The sequence below is a fragment of the Gopherus evgoodei genome, chromosome 3 (genome assembly GCF_007399415.2).
Source record: "Gopherus evgoodei ecotype Sinaloan lineage chromosome 3, rGopEvg1_v1.p, whole genome shotgun sequence".
Classification (NCBI taxonomy): Eukaryota; Metazoa; Chordata; order Testudines; family Testudinidae; genus Gopherus; species Gopherus evgoodei.
Genome location: NC_044324.1, coordinates 12,318,166 through 12,337,678, shown reverse-complemented (window position 1 = coordinate 12,337,678; position 19,513 = coordinate 12,318,166).

Genomic DNA, 19,513 nt, shown 5'->3' with positions numbered 1-19,513 from the left:
ATGCTCCTTTCTAGTTTCCTCTCTAGGATTTAGCCTCCACTTTTGAAAGGATGCCCTTTTGCCTCTCACTGCTTCTTTTACTTTGTTGTTTTGCCACAGTGCACCCTGCCCTGGCCAGCAGTGGCAGAGCCTGCCTCCCACGTCCTTGGCACCAAGGTATCCTGCGGGCAGGGGGAACCCTGGGCTGCAAACCACCAAGGGATCAGGTAACTGGGAGGCAAGCCATGAGCACCCATTGATGTCTCTCTCTGTTCTCCCAAATGAGCAGATAAAAGTTCTTTGTCATCACAGGTGAACAGCCTACTTTTCCCAAACCAACCCTCTTTCCTCCCAACAGGGATCTTTGTCATAGGCCCCGCAGTCAGCCTCACCAGCACTGACGGGGTCCCAGGAACTAACACCATGCATCTGTTAACCCTTCAGCCCTGTTATGTTCCCTCCCTTCTGCAGGGGTGCGGAGTTCCCTGCAGGGCCTCTAACCCATGCCCAGACTACCCCAAAGCTCTGGCATGCTCTCTCTACAGCCACAGCCTTTCTGAAAGTCTCCTAGGCATATCAGTCCCCCTTGTGCATCAAATGAGGCGCATCTCTTCCTGTTTAGGCACCCCGCTTTGGAAATTCCAGTTCCATGTTTTGGGAGCACAGTTCTCCCCAGGGTGCCCCATGTGGCTGTGACGTATGGCACCTGCTCAGCTGTGATGTGCCCTGCTGGTCTCAGGTTGTTATTGTCATCATCCCGGTGACAAGACTGTTTGAGAGCCATTTTAAAGATGTCTGAGTTTCAAACGTCTCACTGATGCAATACCCTTCGTCATAAGAAGCAAAGCTGAAAAAGGGTCTGAAAGTTCACCTAGAATTTGGAAGTCTTCCTCCATTTGCGAAAGGGAACGAGACTAGTTCTGAGTACTAAACACTTGAAGGCACAGGAAAGAGACAGAGCAGAGAGTCACTTTAATAGTTTATTTTATTCTGACAAGCCCTAGGTGACAATCCATCACACTTCTGTCTTTCCCTGCAATTCAGGATGAACGATGTGACATCTGACACTTCAGAGGTGCAACAGGTAATAGGAACAACCCAACTCCCACACTCCGGATACACCGAATGAGAGCAGAACAGACAAGGTCGTTCTCAGGAGCTAGACTGCTCAGACACCAGTGATGGGGCCGGAAATGAACCTGAAAAGAACAGATTTGGGTTTTCCTCCCCCATATGCTGGTTTGAAGCAGGGTCGAGGCGGGGGGGACCAACGTGTAATGGAGAAGGGGCAGTGAAGACTTGGCCTTGGCTGGACATCGACTTATCACCTCACAGGTGTCCCCAGAGGTCATTTCACCATCACATTTCAGCCTGAACAACCTCCATTCATGCTGTTCCCGACTCCCCGTTTTTGTTTAAATCTGCGCCATTCCAGGAGAAGTTACACAGCCAAACACCCCTTCGTTGCCTTTAACCCACTCCAGTCACCAGACATTTACCCATTGGGTGACACCTCTACGAACCCCCGAATCCAGGGCTTCAGCACAAACAGGACTAACGCCCTCCCGGCTCCCCAAAGTACACAGCAAGAGACCAGGTTGGCTTCACCACCCTACCAAGGCAGCAGTGGCGGTGGGTGGCTGCCTCACTGAACATGAATATTTTCCCCTCACCCACCGCCACCCTCAGATCCTCCAGCTCGGTGCCTCTGATTAGAGACAGTCTCTGTCTTTCTCTTCAGGGGAAACCTGGGATACCCCAAAGCACAAGCGCTGACTCCATCGGCTGGAACACCCACAGAAAAAATAGTGGGTGCTCAGCACCCACAACCCACAGCTCCCCCAATCATCTACTGGGGTGGGTGGGTTGCTGAACAGCTGTTTGGTGGCTCAGGGAGGGGCTTGGCGGAAGGGTGGAGAGCAGCAAGCAGCAGCCTTGGGGAGGGGGTAAAGTGGGGGTGGAGCCTCAGGGGAGGGGGCAGAATAGGGCTGGGAAGAGGCAGGGAAGGGTGGGGCCTCGGGGAGGAGTGGGGGCAGGGTCTCAGGGCAAAGCAGGGGTGGAGCACCCCCAGGGAGAAGTAAAACTCAGCCCCTATGCCCGAGGGGTGGGGGGCAGGTTGGAGCCTCCCAAGGAGACGCGGACTAAGAGCCCTTCACAGGGTTTTTGGTTTTGCATTCTCAAAGTGCATCGCTGACCAGTGGATTAACCCTCCAGGCAGTCGGTGATTCTTGCCATGTTACTAAGGAAAGGGAGGCACAGAGCAGGGGAATGACCGGCCCCCAGGTCACCCAGCAACAGACTAGACCAGAGCTCTCCCAGTTGTGTGCTCAGAGCATCAGCTCACACTGCTGCTCCCTCAGTGTATTAACCGCCAGGGAGCCGTTCCCTTCTCCTACCGCAGATGGCAAAATCAGAGGCAGACCCGGCCAGGGACACGTTAACTTCTTGTGGGCCTGGCGCCATAGATATTTGTGGGGCGTGTGGTCACCCCGCTCCTGCCCTGAAGGGGTTAAAGCAGCCCTGGGAGAGAGCTGTGTCTGGAAAAAGGCCAGGCTGACTGGGGAAGCAGCCAGAGGTGGGGCCATGCCCCAATCAAACCACAGCTGGCCCTATAGGAGGGCTGAGGGCCAGGGACAGCAAAACTTGCTCTAGCTTCTCAGAGAGAGAAGAACCTGGCTGCCTGGGAGCTGAACAGGGTACCTGAGGTGGAGCAGGGCTGGGGAATGGCAAAGGGAGCTGGGGAGCTCCAGCCTAGCAAAGCCCCAGGCTGCAGGCTGAGTTAAGGGCCCACAAAGGGTACTGGGGCTGCAGAGGAGCAGCCCAGAGACAGGCAGAGGCGGCTGGTACAACCCCCTTTGCATATGATGAATGGTTTACAGACTGCAGGAAGCGGGGCCTAGATGGTGACGGGCAGTAGCCACTGAGATGAGGTGGGGATAGAGGGTTGGGGGTTCCCCTGGGTGGGGAGACCCAGACTGTGGGTTGCCGCTGGGGCAGAAACCTGATGTAAAGGGCACTGGGGTCCGGGAGGGACATGGGGGCCAGCGGCAGGTGAGACACCGGCCTGCAGAGGGTGCTCCAGAGGCTGGAAGAGCTAATTCCCGGGACAACCAGCAGGAGGCGCCGCGCCAGTGAGTTGTCCCGCCACAGGCCCCCATGGGGAACGATTGCAGAAGACAGGAGATCGACACGAGTTGTCTTTGACACAGCACGCAGCTGCACAGGTTTTATTTACAGTATTTCCAAGGTTACGTTGCAGATGAAGGTGGCTGCTGTTAGGGGACCAGCACTGGCAGCCCATGGGCAAAACAATACACACAAGTGCACATAAAATAAATACTAGAAGAAAAAAATTCAGAATAAAACACAAAGGGTACAAGGAGTGAACAAAAGCCAAAGCTGGACAAACCACCATCTGCGTGCTGCTCCCACTAACAGGGACCCGCACACTACTCGTCCTTCATGAACTACCAGGGCTTGAATTAAGTTATTGCATGAAATTAAGGCTGATTTAAAAAACAGTTTAAAACATTTTAACAATCAAATTTTTTCATATTTTTAATACATTTTATTTACAGCATCATTATTCATACTAGCCTTGCCAGTCCTTCCTTCCCTCCAGGCAGAGAGACTAGGATCAGGACCAGCTGTGCCCCCAAAAGACCGGGCCAACCCTCCAAATCAAACCAGACCCACAACCCTCCCCAGGCTAAACTGGACCAGACCTGCATCCTTCCCCAGACTGAACCCCCCAAACTGGACCAGACCCGCATCCCTCTGCAGACCAAAGCCCCCAAACTGGACTAGACTCCTCCCTTCCAGCCCAAACCGGACCAGACCCCTCTATGAACTGATCCCTCTCGACCTGAACCTCCCCACTCCCTCCCAGAACAGGGCTCCTCTTGAACCAGAGTCCTCCCCACCCCGAATCTGGAGCCAGACAACTCTCGGGCCACCCACCCCAGAGCCATCCCCTGCTGTCGATCTGCTCCTGTTTTCCCCCAAACCGAGCCAGGAGCTGGATCAGGAGCGCTGGTGGGGGAGATGGGGCAGAAGGTGTTGGGTCTCCCCCAGGGGCGTTGGTGGGGGGATGGGGTGAAGGGACACCAGTTGCTCCACAGGTCCCAGGCTGAGGGGGGTGACCTGGAGCAAGAAGCACTCACTGGTCAGGATGCTCGTCCACCAGGTACCAGTGCTGCCTCCTGTTGTCCCACAAACTTACACAGGATCGTTTTAGGGGTTAAGACAAAGATGCCACATTTATTATTAATTCGTAACTATTAGCAAATACCCTAATGCTTATACACATACACTCACACACACACACACACACACCAAAATGTTCTGCAGCTGCTCGATAGTTACCAGTCCTGATTGCAGTTTGAGTTCACAGCTTGGGATCGGAGCTCGTGGCAGCTAACTGGCCAGGAAAGCTGAGCACGAGGAGGAGCCGGGTCTCTGTCGGGCGCGCACCGATGCTCCTTGACGTTGGTAGCAGAACGTTACCCAAAGTCTCTCATCTCACCCTCCCCTTTTTATAGGAGTTTAGTTTGGATTCAAAGTTCCTAGGTCTCGCTGTGTCACGCTGCCTCTGGGTTTGCTTGATCACCCCTCAATTGCAGGCGTGACTGTCAGTCTGCGACCTGGCTTTGATCTTCCTTCTGTTGTTTCTTTTTAGGGTGGATGCTTCTTGCTTGAGTTAGGGCTTGTCTACATCAGAAAGTTGCAGCGCTGGTGAGGGAGTTACAGCGTTGCAACTTTGAAGGTGTACACATCTGCAGGGCACCACCAGCGCTGCAACTCCCTGTTTGCAGCGCTGGCCGTACTCCCGTTTTGTCTCGGGTGTAGAGGATCCAGCGCTGGTGATCCAGCGCTGGTAATCCAATGTAGACAGTTACCAGCGCTTTTCTTGACCTCCGTGGAAGGAGGAAGCCTCTGGTAATCAAGCTGGTTTCCTTTCCCGGTTTGCTCTCTCGGTCCCGGAGCCAGCCAGCAAACCGCAGGGAAGGAGACCTGCTTGCTCGGGGTTCCGGGACCGAGAGAGCAAACCGGGAACGCCGCGGTTTGCTCTCGCGTTCCCGGAGCCAGCCAGCAAACCGCAGGGAAGGAGACCTGCTTGCTCGGGGTTCCGGGACCGAGAGAGCAAACCGGGAACGCCGCGGTTTGCTCTCGCGTTCCCGGAACCCCGAGCAAGCAGGTCTCCTTCCCTGCGGTTTGCTGGCTGGCTCCGGGACCGAGAGAGCAAACCGCGGCGTTCCCGGTTTGCTCTCTCGGTCCCGGAACCCCGAGCAAGCAGGTCTCCTTCCCTGCGGTTTGCTGGCTGGCTCCGGGAACGCGAGAGCAAACCGCGGCGTTCCCGGTTTGCTCTCTCGGTCCCGGAACCCCGAGCAAGCAGGTCTCCTTCCCTGCGGTTTGCTGGCTGGCTCCGGGAACGCGAGAGCAAACCGCGGCGTTCCCGGTTTGCTCTCTCGGTCCCGGAACCCCGAGCAAGCAGGTCTCCTTCCCTGCGGTTTGCTGGGTGGCTCCGGGACCGAGAGAGCAAACCGCGGGGAAGCTGGTTTCCTTTCCCGGTTTGCTCTCTCGTCCCGGAACCCCCCTTGAAGCCGCCCAACAGCGCTGCAGTGTGGCCACATCTAACACCACTTGCAGCGCTGGTTGCTGTAAGTGTGGCCACTCTGCAGCGCTGGCCCTATACAGCTGTACTAATACAGCTGTAACAACCAGCGCTGCAAAATTTTAGATGTAGACATGGCCTTAGTGCTGTTGTCTAGTTCTTCAGCCGTTGGTATTTGAACTTTATCTCATCAGGACGGGTTGGTGTTGGAGGTTGATTCTATCACCCATGCATACCTCATTCACACATCTCAACTAGACTAATAAAATTACAGTATGGCTTGCAAAAATGGGGGCTGCAGCACAAGCCTTCTACAAAATGGAGTCAGCATTTTAAAATGGGTTTTGAGTTACAATATTGCACAGAAGTTACAATGTTACAATGTAGGCAAAATGGCAAGTGTAATGAAATGGTGAACAGAAGTTACAATGATACAGTGACTAACTAAAAACAATTTCATTCACATTGGTTCTACACTCCTGCCCAGCATGGTCCAGCCTCTGTATTTGAATAATGGTGGGGCTGGGGCGGGCGCCCGGGGCAGCACCCTGCCACCAAAGCTGTCCCAGGCCTGGCAGGGGCCCGAGAGCCCAGGGAGGTGGTGGGGGACACACCAGGGGGGAGCCAGCTGTCTGCAGTGCATGGCAACCAGAAACCCAGACCCACGCCTGCCATCGAGCCTCCCACCACTCCCGCCTGCTTCGCCAAGTGGTCGGAGTCTCTGGGAGCTGGAGCGGCTGGGGACTCCTCTCTGCCTTGTCATCCATCCAACCCCTCCCGCTCTTTTTCTCTGACCACCCCATCCTGGGATCTCCCACCCCTAACTGGCCCCTTGGGACCCCACGCCCTATCCAACTCCTCCTGCTCCGTCCCCTGACTCCGTCCATACCCCCACCCCGACAGGCCCTACGGGACTTCCACACCTATCCAACCACCCCCTGCTCCCTGTCCCCTGACTGCCCCCAGGACCCCCTGCCCGTTATCCAACCCCCTTGCTCCCTGTCCTCTTACCACACCACTCAGAGCACCAGGACCAGCAACCGCGCCTCCCGGCCAAAGTCAGCCACACCATCGTGCTGACCGGCAGGAGTTCGCAGCCCCGGCATCCATAGTGCTGGTGGCATGGCGAGCTGAGACTGCAGGGGCAGGGGCTAACCTCCCCAGCCGAGACCTCAGGGGCCGGGCAGGACAGTCCCATGCCCATAGTTTGCCCACCTCTGGCCTAGACTGTAAAAGAGCCCAATGGATGTCTGAGCCAGCCAGCCAGCCTAAAAGCTGTGCCATGGCTAATGACGATGCCTGCCAGCCTGGGGGACTGTGCCCACCTGTGCCACGACAAAAGCACAATCTGCTTTTCCTCTTCTGCTTTACAAACAAACCATCAGTCATTACATTTGCCCCTTGGACTGATGTCACAGCTATTCTTGCTGTACAGATGGGGAAACTGAGGCACAGAGCGGTGAAAATGGCTCTCCCAGGGACACACAGAGCCAGTGAGTGAGCTGGGATCAGATCACAGGCATTCCCAGCTCCCAATCCTGTGCTCAGATTTCCAGACTAGACCTCTGCCAACCACGCTGTGCCGGGGACAGAGAGGTCTGCACTGGTAGCAAAGGGTCCCAGTGTTTTGGTTTTTAAAATGTCTCCGTGATACGGAGGTAGATTTAAATGCTTAAATTCCTTCTTATTTAGGGTTGTATTTAGCCGCAGTGTAAGTGGTAGTAATTCCCATTGTCTTCAGTGGGGGCTGAATTTGATCCTTAGCTTCTGGAAGGATTTCCCCATCAGATTACAGGTGTATAATGAAATAAAACAGGGATCAATAAATAAGAATTAATAATACAGGACTTTGCCCTTTTAGATCAGCTTTGATGGAAGGATTTCAAAGCACTTAGCAGACATTGGTTAATTAGACCTTACAACACCCCTGTGAGCAGGTCAGTCTCCTCATCCCTGTTCTACAGAATGTACAACCAAGGAACACCAAGGGGAAGTGACTTACTCCGTATCATGTAGTGGCAGACAACGCAGAGCTCCTGACTCCTACAGAAGGGCAAGTGTGCCAAAAGACCTTGCTGAACCTCCTTTCAAACATGGCAGTACAAGGGAAAGGGGGACGCTGGGCATACGGGTCCCTGAGACACCACGGATTGCAAGAGACCAAGAAGGTTTCAGTTGGGTTTCCTGAAGGAAGCCAGCATGGGGCTCTCTCACAAAACTAGGTGTGACTAATTGTGGATTAGCCAATGGGCTCACGAGACCCATGCCTGGGGCCCTGGCCAATTGGGTGGCCCTCGAAAAATGGGCACCCCAACCCCAGCAGACAAGCACTGTGGCCTGGAAGCCTCCACTCCCCGGCAGCAGCACCGTGTGGGTACGTGGGGGAAGCGCACATGCCCTGAACTGGTCCCCTACAGAAGCACAGAGGAGGGCAGGAGGATCCCTGGCACCCTGATCCCAGGCCCCAGCAGTGCTCTGAGAAGTCTATTGCATCGCCTTAATATAGGATTTCTGACTGCAAAGCAATTGTGTTATGTTAGATGTCATGTCTCACAGTGCAGTCTTTCTTGACTATTAAACATATTGTAACTGATTATTTCCTTTAAATGAAGATCATTTTGTTCTGGAAGCATTACTGTTTGGGTGTCAGTTGTTTGAGCAGAAGGCGGGATCCATGTCCTCTCACGGGTTAACAGAACTAGTCTGTTCTGGGGATTCCTCTGAGGGTTCTCCTGAGAAAATTCCTTTTTTCTTAGGTTGGACCCATTGCTTACACAGTTGCTGGTAAGCACCAGGCCAAGGACCATGTCCTGTCTTTTTAACAAAATCTTCTAAGTTGTTTCCCAATGTTATTTCTAAAGTGCTATCCTGCCTCAGTTTCCCTTTTGCTGTCATATTAATTTCTGTTTAAACCACTTTTGCTAGGTAGAAATCTAGGTTGCAAGCCTTGATTTACACCTGCAATCTTGTCTTCTACAATGCGCTTTTATTTGAAAATTCCTACATTTTTTTTTCCCTCTCAGGATAAAATCTGCCTGTCTCCAGCCTCTGCCTTTGGTGCCCGATTCTGTTTCTCTGTAGGGATATTAAACAAGGTTTATATTAGACATGGTTTATATAAAAATGATTTATTGCTAGAAATGATTTATTGTTAATTGATACTTTATAACTAAAGGTTTATATTAGAAATAAATGTGATTCCCAAGATTTAGCCTCTAACCTGCAAGCCACCAGCTGTATCTGTGTGAAGCCTGCTCAAAGAAATACTTTGTATAAAACTTGTTAAATGTTAATTGACTCTAAGTGCCCCTTCTCTAAGTGACACTTTGTAGTTGCTACTTTACTTTGTAACAGCCGCTGTAAGCTGTTAATTGGTTAATTGACTCAGCACAAGAGCCATCAATCGACTCTGTGCCTCAGGCAAAACTGTGTAATTACTACTTTGTAATCACCGCGGTAAGCCAAAACAGTAGCTGTTATAGTACACAGATAGAGACCCCTACCCTCTGTAAGTTTTCATCTCACTTTATTTTTGAATGATAAAAGACAGGGAGTCTCACATAAATTGGTAACACCTGAAAGGTTAGGGCGTTGATAGCAGACACCTCTGTGTTCTTGGGGAACCAAGGTGCAGTATCCAGCCTGACTCATGAAAGACTCCCCCCCCGCCACCCCTCAGCCTCTGCTTAAACCAAAACCCATCAGAGAAAAGAACTTGCAGAGAGCAGTGAAGGGCATTGGGAGACACACCTAGACCCCTCCTGACAAGGGTGACAAGATTAAGACATTTCTATTAGCATACAGAATGGAGAGCAGAGAAGACTACCCTAGCCTCATCTGCATGAAAGATGGGACAGGAAGACATCTCAATTTGCATACAGAATGGAGAACCAAGAACCACACTGAATTCTGGGACTAGAAAAAGCAGGGAAGCACTGCATCATGGGGATCTCTGCTCCAGAGGCTAATGAACCTAGGCCTGCACACACCCAGCTCAGCAATTATCAGACCAATTCTAGTAATGAATCCTTAATTGATATCCAAATAGTAAAGCCGCCTAGTTGCATTGTGAGCTCCCTGGAAGAAAATACCACCCCTAGCCAAGAGTGATCAGCTCCTTTTGCCTAGCCTAAAGAAAACTCTTGAGTTATCGGCCTCACCTATAAACAAATCTATTGTTCTCCCCTGAACAATTGTATTTTCTCTACAAAAATCCCTACTCACCCTCCAGTCAGTGTTCTGATGCTCAGATCCAAACTCTGCCCCAGTTCCATGGGGACTCCCTACTCTCCTGACTGATCGTGCTGGGGACTCTGCCTGCCTCCTGCCCTCAGGACCCTCCGCTACCAGCATCATCTGGGAACCCCAACCAGTTCAAGCTTCAGGGAGTGGTGAGATCCCTTTCCTCTCTCTCTTTCTCTTTTCATTTTTCCTTTCTACCTTAGGTATTAGCTTTTAATAATGTAGGTTATGTTGGTTTAGCCTCCTTGTGTAGTTATCACCCGTATTCAATAAATAACTTGTATGGTTAGGCTGGTTGCTTCTCTCTCTCTTGCTGAACCTTACTCTTTTGTGTTTTTATCTTCTCCCATTTACTCTGCAGCAACGCTTCTTTTATCAAAGCTAAAGATCCCTGCAGCGCCCCAAATCCTGTGGCGTTTGCTCATCACGTAGGTTACTGCCAGTACAATTGTGTTGTGAGAGTGGGGATAGGGACGTGCTGAATCTGGGACACATGAGTGTAACAGCTTGAAAGCGCTGCTTGACCCAGTCCATGGAGCCCAGGGGCATAAGAAGAGTCAGCTTGAAAAGTGCTGCTTCATCCAGCCCAGTGAGTCCAGGGACATATAAGGGGTCAGCTTGACAGTGCTGATTGACCCGGTCCGCTCAGACTTGCTCTGTTAATGTATGTGTGGGTGGGTGTGCTCATCTGGTTTTGGAGCTGGAGGAACCCAGCCCTATGGAACCTAGGTCCTGCAGGATAGCTTCATTGGGAGGAGACTTGCAGAAGGGAGAAGTAGAGCTCCATATGAACACACAAGTGACACAAGCAGTACACTGACAGAATTACAGAATCCCCTTCCCCAGAAAAGTAACCCGAATAAATGAGCCTCTCCCAAAGTAATGGGCAAAGACCCCGCCTGAAGAATTCAGTGTCTGCCGAAGAAGGTGTCAAATGGGATCCACCAGATGACCCCCGGAGGGCAAACTGGAATCCACCCCACCACCTCAAAGGAAGGAAAAACAAACATCTGACAACATGAAGCCAGCCACCTGCTGACTGATTTAACAACAGCAGAATGAAGCAACTCTCATGGACTGACATAGGGATAAATTCCCATAAAACTGGACTCTGAAGAATAAGGACTTTGAGTCTCTGGTTCTGCTACCACCCTCCAGGAGCATCAAGTGCGCACCAGACCCAGACTCGGCTCCACTCTTGTGCACAGGATACCTGGGTAGTAATAGGAATATGTAGCCAAACAACGTTGCTTACTGTTATCTTTTGTTTTATTATGGTATTTACAATAAATGTGACAAATGTCTTGTCCCCTTTCATAAGATCCTGCTAGTCTTTATTGGTCTAATATACTTGAGATAACATCCCATGGGCCTTCTTAGAGTGATTGGCTCCAGCCTCAGGTACACTACTCAGAAGGCATTCCTATTTCTGGCCCTATTCTGAAAGCTCAAGCAGAGAAATCTGATCGCCTTATCAATGGAAATGAATCCAAATGTAAGGCGAGTAACGGCTGGCGGGACAGATTCAAAAAAAGGCACACTAAAGCCAAGTTTTTGTGTCTGGGGAAATCCGCTCAACTGGTAAAGAGGCTGCTGATTCCTACCTAACTGAGCTTCAAAAGCTGCTGGAGGAAGGTTGCTACACAGGCGATCAAGTTTACAACTGCGACGAGACTGGCTTATGCTTTAAAATGTTACCCGATCGCACCCTCACAACCAAGACTGACAGTTACAAACGAGAAGGCTTTAAGCAGAGAAAGGACCCAGTCACTCTCTTGTTTTGCATCAACAAGTCTGGCAGCCACAAACTCAGACCTCTGATGATCGGACAAGCGAGGTCTCCCAGATGTTTTCATCATGTTAACATGAAAGCCCTTCCCTTTGAATACACCAACAGCAAGCATGCCTGGATGAACGGCTCCATATTTAAAGACTGGTTCCATAAAGTGTCGTGCCAGCTGTTCGGGCTCATTTGGAAAACTGAAGCAGGAGGAAAAAGCTCTCCTGCTGCTGGATAATTGCCCTGCCCACCCCCTGGCAGAAAATCTTGTCAGTCGTGACGGCAAGATTAAAGTCTCTTATCTCCCGAAGAACACTACATCAGAAATCCAGCCACTGGACCAAGGCAACATATCGGTATTTAAACAAAACTATCGTCGGGAAATGATCAAGTGGATGGTAGCGGATAATGACTCCTCTGTCCACACATCACTGGCATCACTCAACTTGAAAGAAATCTGTCACCTCAGTGGGAAAGCCTGGGATGCTATCTCTGCACGTTGCATTGAACGGTGCTTGACAGAGGGTCTTGGTCCAGCTTTTCCATCATCTGCACATGATGCGTTGGAGGACGTGTGGAACAAGAGGGGCTTGTGCTTTGCCTCCCTGTCTGCGCTGTGATTTCTTCCCCTTTTGATGCTGCTGCCCACGGCTTGTTGGCAGATTGGCTTGTTTTGAAAGCCAGGTTGCTTATTTATCTTGGGGGAGCACGGAGGAAGCTCCTGGCTGGTTGCCAGGACTGAGTAGAGACTGAGCTTGAGGAGGGCTGCAGAAAGATAGTGTCTCCAAGGAGGAAGGCCTGGGGACACAGCCCCGTACCATGGCTGGACTAGAAGACCAAAGCCCAGGGAGGGCGACAGAGAGAGACTACTAGAGGGGTACTGAGATACGGGCCACCGGGGCCTATACCCCAGAAGGGGTTTGTGCTGCTTAACATGCAGACAGTGGGACTCAACCAGAGTGATAAACCTGCCTAAGACCCACCAAAAGGGGTCACGAGAACTAAAGAACGCAGATACGCCCAACCAGAAGAGGGCCTCGTGACAGATGGGTGCCCACTCCATTACAGGTGGGGAGATAAACGACTATATCTCCCGCCAAGGAGTGGACTGATAAAGGAGGCTTTCAGCCAGTACTGAGCTGGAGCCGGTTCACATGAACCGATTGTTTAATTTTGAAGCGGTTTTAGACCCAGTTGTTAAAAACTGTCACGAAAACAAACGTTATAAAATGATCTTAAAACTGAATAAAATAGTAATCTTATAAAATGGTCTAGCAAATAATATGTTGTACAAAATGAACTTCAAATGCAAAGGGATGCAAAATTCTAGCAGTTAAAGAGCCGTTTCTACAACAGACAGGTCAAGATTGATGTTGCTATGTGAGTGCGCGTCTAATGTTGTCACAGGCTGCGACTCGGTCGCATCCAAGTTCATCTTGATGCGAGACAAACGTCTAGTTTAATAAAATAATAACAGGGGTCATACTTGCTTCGTTCGTGCACTTGCTCAACTGTTTTCTATGCAATTCAACCCGAGCAGTGAGTCAGCATCGGTCTCTTTGTTTCTAGTAAACTGCGGGTGATATTTCGGTGTGTAATACTAACTAGACCGTTATTCGAAGATTAAAGTTTTCTATTCAATATTATTTACCCTTCCTAATGAAACACCAGAAAAGCATTAGTGACTGGTTTTCCAGTAAAATGACAGAATCATTAGTCAGTAGATCTAGTAGTGAAAATAATGCTTTAAATACTGAAAACACCAATGACAATAATTTTGGTGATGAAACCATCCTAAATGTTGAGTCATCTGAAAATGTGTCTGCAATGAAAGAGGATTTACATGACTCTGAAAATTTAATGCCCAATTGTTGGACTTCCGAGCAGGCACAATATTTTTTAAAGAAATATAATGGCTTGATAATTGAAGGCAAAAAACTTGACTGTTCCCACTGTGCAAATATGTCACATCCGGGGGTCCCTGGAGGAAAATCTTTACACATTTCTTTGGAATGGCAAAAGCGTACTATTAAAGAATCTGGAACTGATCAAAAAGTTTAACAAGCTTCATTAAGAAAAAAATGAAGGAATGTTTCGAATCAAGCTCTCATTTGAGGGTGATAAATCTTCTAAATGAATCTAAAAACAAACCTCGTCTAATGAAAACTATTCAAGGGCTTTTGGAGCAAGGGGTGATGATAGAACAATGGAGTACAAATAATGCAGCCATTTGGCTGGTTCTGAAAGCAGATGGTAAAACCCGGAGACAAACCACTGGTTTCAGACCACTTAACCAGGTAACTCCAATGACTGCTCCAGTAGTAGCTAATTATCCGGAAGTAATAGCCTCTATTAGGGGAGGAGCTCAGTGGGGTACAGTTTTGGATTTATCAAATGCATTCTTTGCTATACCTTTACATCCAGACTCTTGGTATAAATCTACATTTACGTTTCAAGTACGGCAGTACGCCTCTACCAGAACTCCACAGCTTTCCATAATAGCCCTGTCATTTCTCATCTGTATGTGATTAAAATGTGGGAGAAAATGCCCAATAAGGATAACATCATATCATATATAAATGATCTCATTATTAGTACAAAAACTAAGGAAGAAAGTCTGCAAATATTATACCAGGTTCTACAAAAAATAAAGGAAACAGGATTTACGGTTGTCGCACCCCATAACCTATGCTCAGACTTTCTGTTTAGCCAATTGTCGGTCAAAAGGTCAAGTTGGTGCCGTGTGCTACACTATGGTGCGTGTGCAAAAAGTACAGGGCTGTGTGCAAAAGTAGTGGGCCGCGTGCTACAATACTAGCGTGTCGTGAGCAAAGGAGTAGTGTGCCGGGTGCAGTTCCTGTTGACGTAGAGGGCACCAGCTCGGAACCTGATTGGTGAAGGAGCTAGGGACCAAGCCAACGCTGACACGAGTAAGAGTATCCAGATAAAACTGTGTCTGGCGCCAAAAACCATTAGAAGTGCCCACGTGTTAGCTGAGAGGCCTGATCACCCTTTCAGCCAGGGTCTTCTCCGTTTTTGCCAGCTCGTGTCGCGTCGTGTCAGGATTACATCCCCTCAATTTGCCATGCACTCGGTGTCTGTACTGCTGGTCAGCTGCATCTGGAGTGTGGTACGTGCATTTTCATTTTTTGTAAATATTCTATTTTTGCCTAGCTGCTCTCTTTGGTTTCCGTCTGCTTGGTGCAAAGTTGTGCATGTTGCTGTTCTGATAACATTTTTGGTTGATGAACTGTTTTTTTTGCTTCGAGTTGTAATTTGTGCTTGTTGTTGGTTCAGTATTGTTGCTTCCCATTGTTTTCCTCTCTGTTTGGTATAAAGTTGTGTGTGTTGTTGCTCTGATAACATCGTTAATTACTGAACTGTTGATGGTGTTTCTAGTTGATAAAATACTCCTCCCTGGCCCAAGTTGTAACTCATCCCGTTAATAAACGGCCACGTGGTTTTTTGAATTACTATCAGTTTCGGTTTTTATTCTCCTCCCCCAATCAAATCCTCACTCGAACCTCATTTGTCTCGGACAATAGTTAGCCCAAAAAAGGCCCAGATATGTCAGCAACAAGTAAATTACTTAGGAATAACATTAGGGCAGGAAGGGTGGTCACCAGAGAAGCAAAGAGTGGAACTACTGCAAAAATTACCAGCTCCCCTCCCTCCCCCCAGATATATCAACTTTAAGGTCACTCCTAGGATGGACTAATTTCTCAAGAGATTTTATAAAAAATTATGCAGAAAGAGCCAGTCCGCTGTTTAAGTTATTAAAGAAAGTTACTAAATGGGGATGGGGGTTGGAGTAACAGTATTAGCACAGAGTGACAAGAGTAACAAGCATTAGCACAGGCCCCAGCCTTAGCACACCCAACGGAAGGACAGCCTTTTGTACTTCAACTAGCTCCCACCAGTAATGGAATGAGCACTGTCCTTAGTCAAGACCATGGTATAGGTCTTCGATCAGTGGCATGTGCTTCTAGAATTTTAAATAGGGTAGAACGAGGGTTCACTCCTTGTGAAAAAGAGGGGTTGGCCTTGGGTTTGGGCTTTGCAACACTGGGAAGATTTAATGAGACTATCTCCACTGCTCCTAAAAACTCCCATTCCCCCATAAAATATGTATTAACAGGGAAAATTAATGAAGGGCATAGCTCTAGTCTTAGTGTAAGAGGACTGTTGCCCCCTTATTAATATTCAGTGGGGGTGTTTTGCTTGCTAGCTCCCAGTACTAAAAGGGAAGGGGTCGATGAGAAATCAAGACCCTGAGACTGACAGTCCCCAGGAACAATGGCAAGAGGCCAATGCTCCAGGTCAGCCTGACTGACAGGGCGGGCAGGCTAAACAAGGAGACAGAAGGCCAGGGTGGGTCCCGTCCTCCCTGTGAGCTAGAATTGCCTGGGTCAGACAGAGGTGGGCTGAGCTAAGGAGAAAGCAGGGCCCCCAGCTGAGCTGAATAGAAGAGCCCTGCCAGATCCAGAAGGGCCAGAGCTGCAGCCATAGAGTGAGAGACACAGCCCAGAGGAGAGCAGATCCAGAGCTGGGAGCAGAGCTGCAGATACAGAGCCAGGTGTGGCGAGCAACTGGGGCCAGCCAAGGGGGGGACCTTGGGTGAAGAGCCCAGTGCAGAAACACACCCTCAGCCAAGGGTCCTTCCAGGCCAGGCTGGGAGGGGGATCTTAATCTGACCGGGGGGCTGACGCTGAGAAGAAGGGTCCCACCACCCAAAGCCCGGAAGTATGTGGCCACCACCACTGCAAGAATCTAACCAGCAGCATCCCTACAGCACAGCCACTGAATATGTGGAACCCATGTCTAAATAGCATAGCTGATGGAACTTTCCACTATCTATGCTTATATTAACTATTGGTTTTCCATATTAGTCCTTCCATAAAGGAGTTAGAACTTGCACTGGTTGCTCCACTATCTGAATGATGGGTGCTATTGTTTGAGATGTTGGTTTACCATTGGATTCAAGTTAGTTGTTTCCAGAACAGGTAGACTATCAAAGAAAAGATTTTGTTCTGTAAACTCTGGGAGTTCATACCGTGCCGTTTCCATCCAATATTTCTTTCTGCACTCTTCCTTTCTGCATTTCCAGCTTCTCCTCAGTCCCTTTGGTGCCGCTCACACTGGTAAGGGGTTTTCTCAACTCGCTCCTATAAATGTGGAACGTCGCTGCGAGCGTCTTCTCTGCTATTGCGGTTCCTGGAGGTGGCGATGTCAGACCCACCCTTGCTGGCAGACTGCAGCGATCTGGGTTAATCTGGTTTCCTGCCACGCCATCATTCCTGCCCATCTCCATGGTGGTATCTTCCACTGGCGCTGGAGGACGTGTGGAACAAGAGGAGCTTGTGCTTTGCCTCCCTGTTAGTGATGCATTGCCATGGTCTGGGGTTTCTTCCTCTTTCAATGCTGCTGCCCCAGGATGCTCCCAGGAGAAAGATCTGGCCATTTGCTGCCTTCTGTCTGTGGGTAGGGCATGTACATCCTCCAGCCACCTCTTATTGGGGGCCCTTAGAGGCAAATGAATAGACTGAGCCTACTTGGAACGCAGCTGAAACAGATATGGAGTCACGACGCCCCCGCACGTAGGGTGACAGAGCCGGCCTCTCTCCACTGGGGAAGGAGACATGAACCTCCTCAGGGAATCCTGGATCCTTATGGGCAGTCCCCATCTTTGCGGCACTTGCATCTATATAATGTGGAAGGCCAGTTGCTTTTTAATGTCCCTCCCAAGGAAGAGCAGCTCCCCAAGGATGGGAGCCACCTCAACCTTGGGCTTTGTCTTCAGGGAGCACAGCTTGGGAACAAGGGGGTAGGAAAACCAGCAGGGATTTCCACAGGGCATCCGGAAAATCCACTCCTGCTGCAGCTTCTTCCGCTGAATGTGCCAGCCCAAGCTCTCCCTGACCTCATCAAGCAGGAATACCCTATTTAAAATTCTGGAAGCACATGCCACTGATCGAAGACCTATACCATGGTCTTGACTAAGGACAGTGCTCATTCCATTACTGGTGGGAGCTAGTTGAAGTACAAAAGGCTGTCCTTCCGTTGGGTGTGCTAAGGCTGGGGCCTGTGCTAGTGCTTGTTACTCTTGTCACTCTGTGCTAATACTGTTACTCCAACCCCCATCCCCATTTAGTAATTTTATTTAATAACTTAAAGAGCGGACTGGCTCTTTCTGCATAATTTTTTATAAAACCTCTTGAGAAATTAGTCCATCCTAGGAGTGACCTTAAAGTTGATATATCTTGGTGGGGGGAGGGGAGCTGGTAATTGCAGTAGCTCCACTCTTTGCTTCTCTGGTGACCACCCTTCCTGCCCTAATGTTATTCCTAAGTAATTTATTTGTTGCTGACATATATGGGCCTTTTTTGGGCTAACCGTTGTCCGAGACAAATGAGGTTCGAGTAAGGATTTGATTGGGGGAGGAGAATAAAAACCGAAACTGATAGTAATTCAAAAAACCACGTGGCCGTTTATTAACAGGGGATGAGTTACAACTTGGGCCAGGAGATCGATTTCCTGCTTGATGCAATTGCCACCTGTCTGTGCGTCTCAGCAATGGATTTTAACAATTGTTGCAGCTGTTGATTGGTTAGCACTTTAGGTTGCAACCCATCTGGAGGTGTTCCAATCACTCACCATTATTCAGGCAATCTCTAATCTTGCCCAGTCATGAGGGGACCAAGTACTTCCTCTCGGCCTTTTTGGAAATGGGCCCAAGGGAGGCCGGTGTCTGCCAGAGGCCAGTGGGGATGTTGGCTACTCCCTGATGAATGGGAGCGCCACACACCCCGGTACCGAGGAGGCGAGGACATTAAAGAGGCTATTGGAGGGCTCCTCCATCTCCTCGGCCCGGAGCTCGAGATTTGCTGCCACCCTCTTAAGCAGCTCCTGGTGTGCCTTGAAGTCCTCTTGGGAAGAAGGAGGCAGCACTGCAACTGAATCACCCTGTGCCAAAGAGGTGGATGGCGCAGTGCCTTCAGCCCCTGATGGCAGCGTGGGCTTAATGTCCGGGTCTGGTGCCGAAGGTTCGGTGTCCATGGTCTGATCCCAGTGCTGGGGAGACGACACAGGCGGCCCTGAGAGGCTCCCGCCACGAAGCGAGGTCTTGGCTGCGCAGGAACCTGAGGCCACAGTGCCCAGTAGCACCATTGTTCTTGCCAGGGAACGGCTTGGAAATGAGACGCATCGGGTGCCGGCAGAGCTGGTTGCTCATACAGTGCAGTCCATCCAGGGAGAGACGGCTGCACGCCAACGTCGAAGTCCTGGAGGAACGCACGGTTCCCTAGAATGACTGGAGTAGTCTCTGTCGTGATGGCTCCTGTCCCGAGACTTCGATCTGGGGGAAGTTGAGAGATAAATGTGCAAAGAAGTGTCTCTGGACTCCCTGCAGCGCCTGTGACCACAGCACCTCAGTGCCGGGGATTCTTGGGACGCACTCTGGGCATGGCCTCTGTAATGGCGGGCACTTGAGTACAAGCATCGGTGCCGACGGCGTCAGGACTTGTTCCTCTCGGACTGGCTGGAGGAGGAACGGCGCTGTCTCTTGTCACCTCCTCGACAGCGTCCGAGACGGGAGGAGTGAGATCTGCTCACTGAAGAGCCAGGACGAGGCGTCGACGTGCGTCGCGGGGCTCTGCTCGGCACCTCAACCCGGGAAGGTGCCTCGACCTCCGACACCTCCGGGGAGGGCTGATCGGCTGACTGAGGCGGCACACCCAGCACCGGAAGAGCCAGGATATGACACACATCCTGAGCTGTCTCTGGTGTCAACGGCATGCATACTTCAGGCAAGGCTCGCGTGGATGGAACTGGACTGCTCCACTCAGAACGAGTAGGAGGTTTATGTCCCGATGGGGATCGTGCGCTGTCCAACTCGGGTC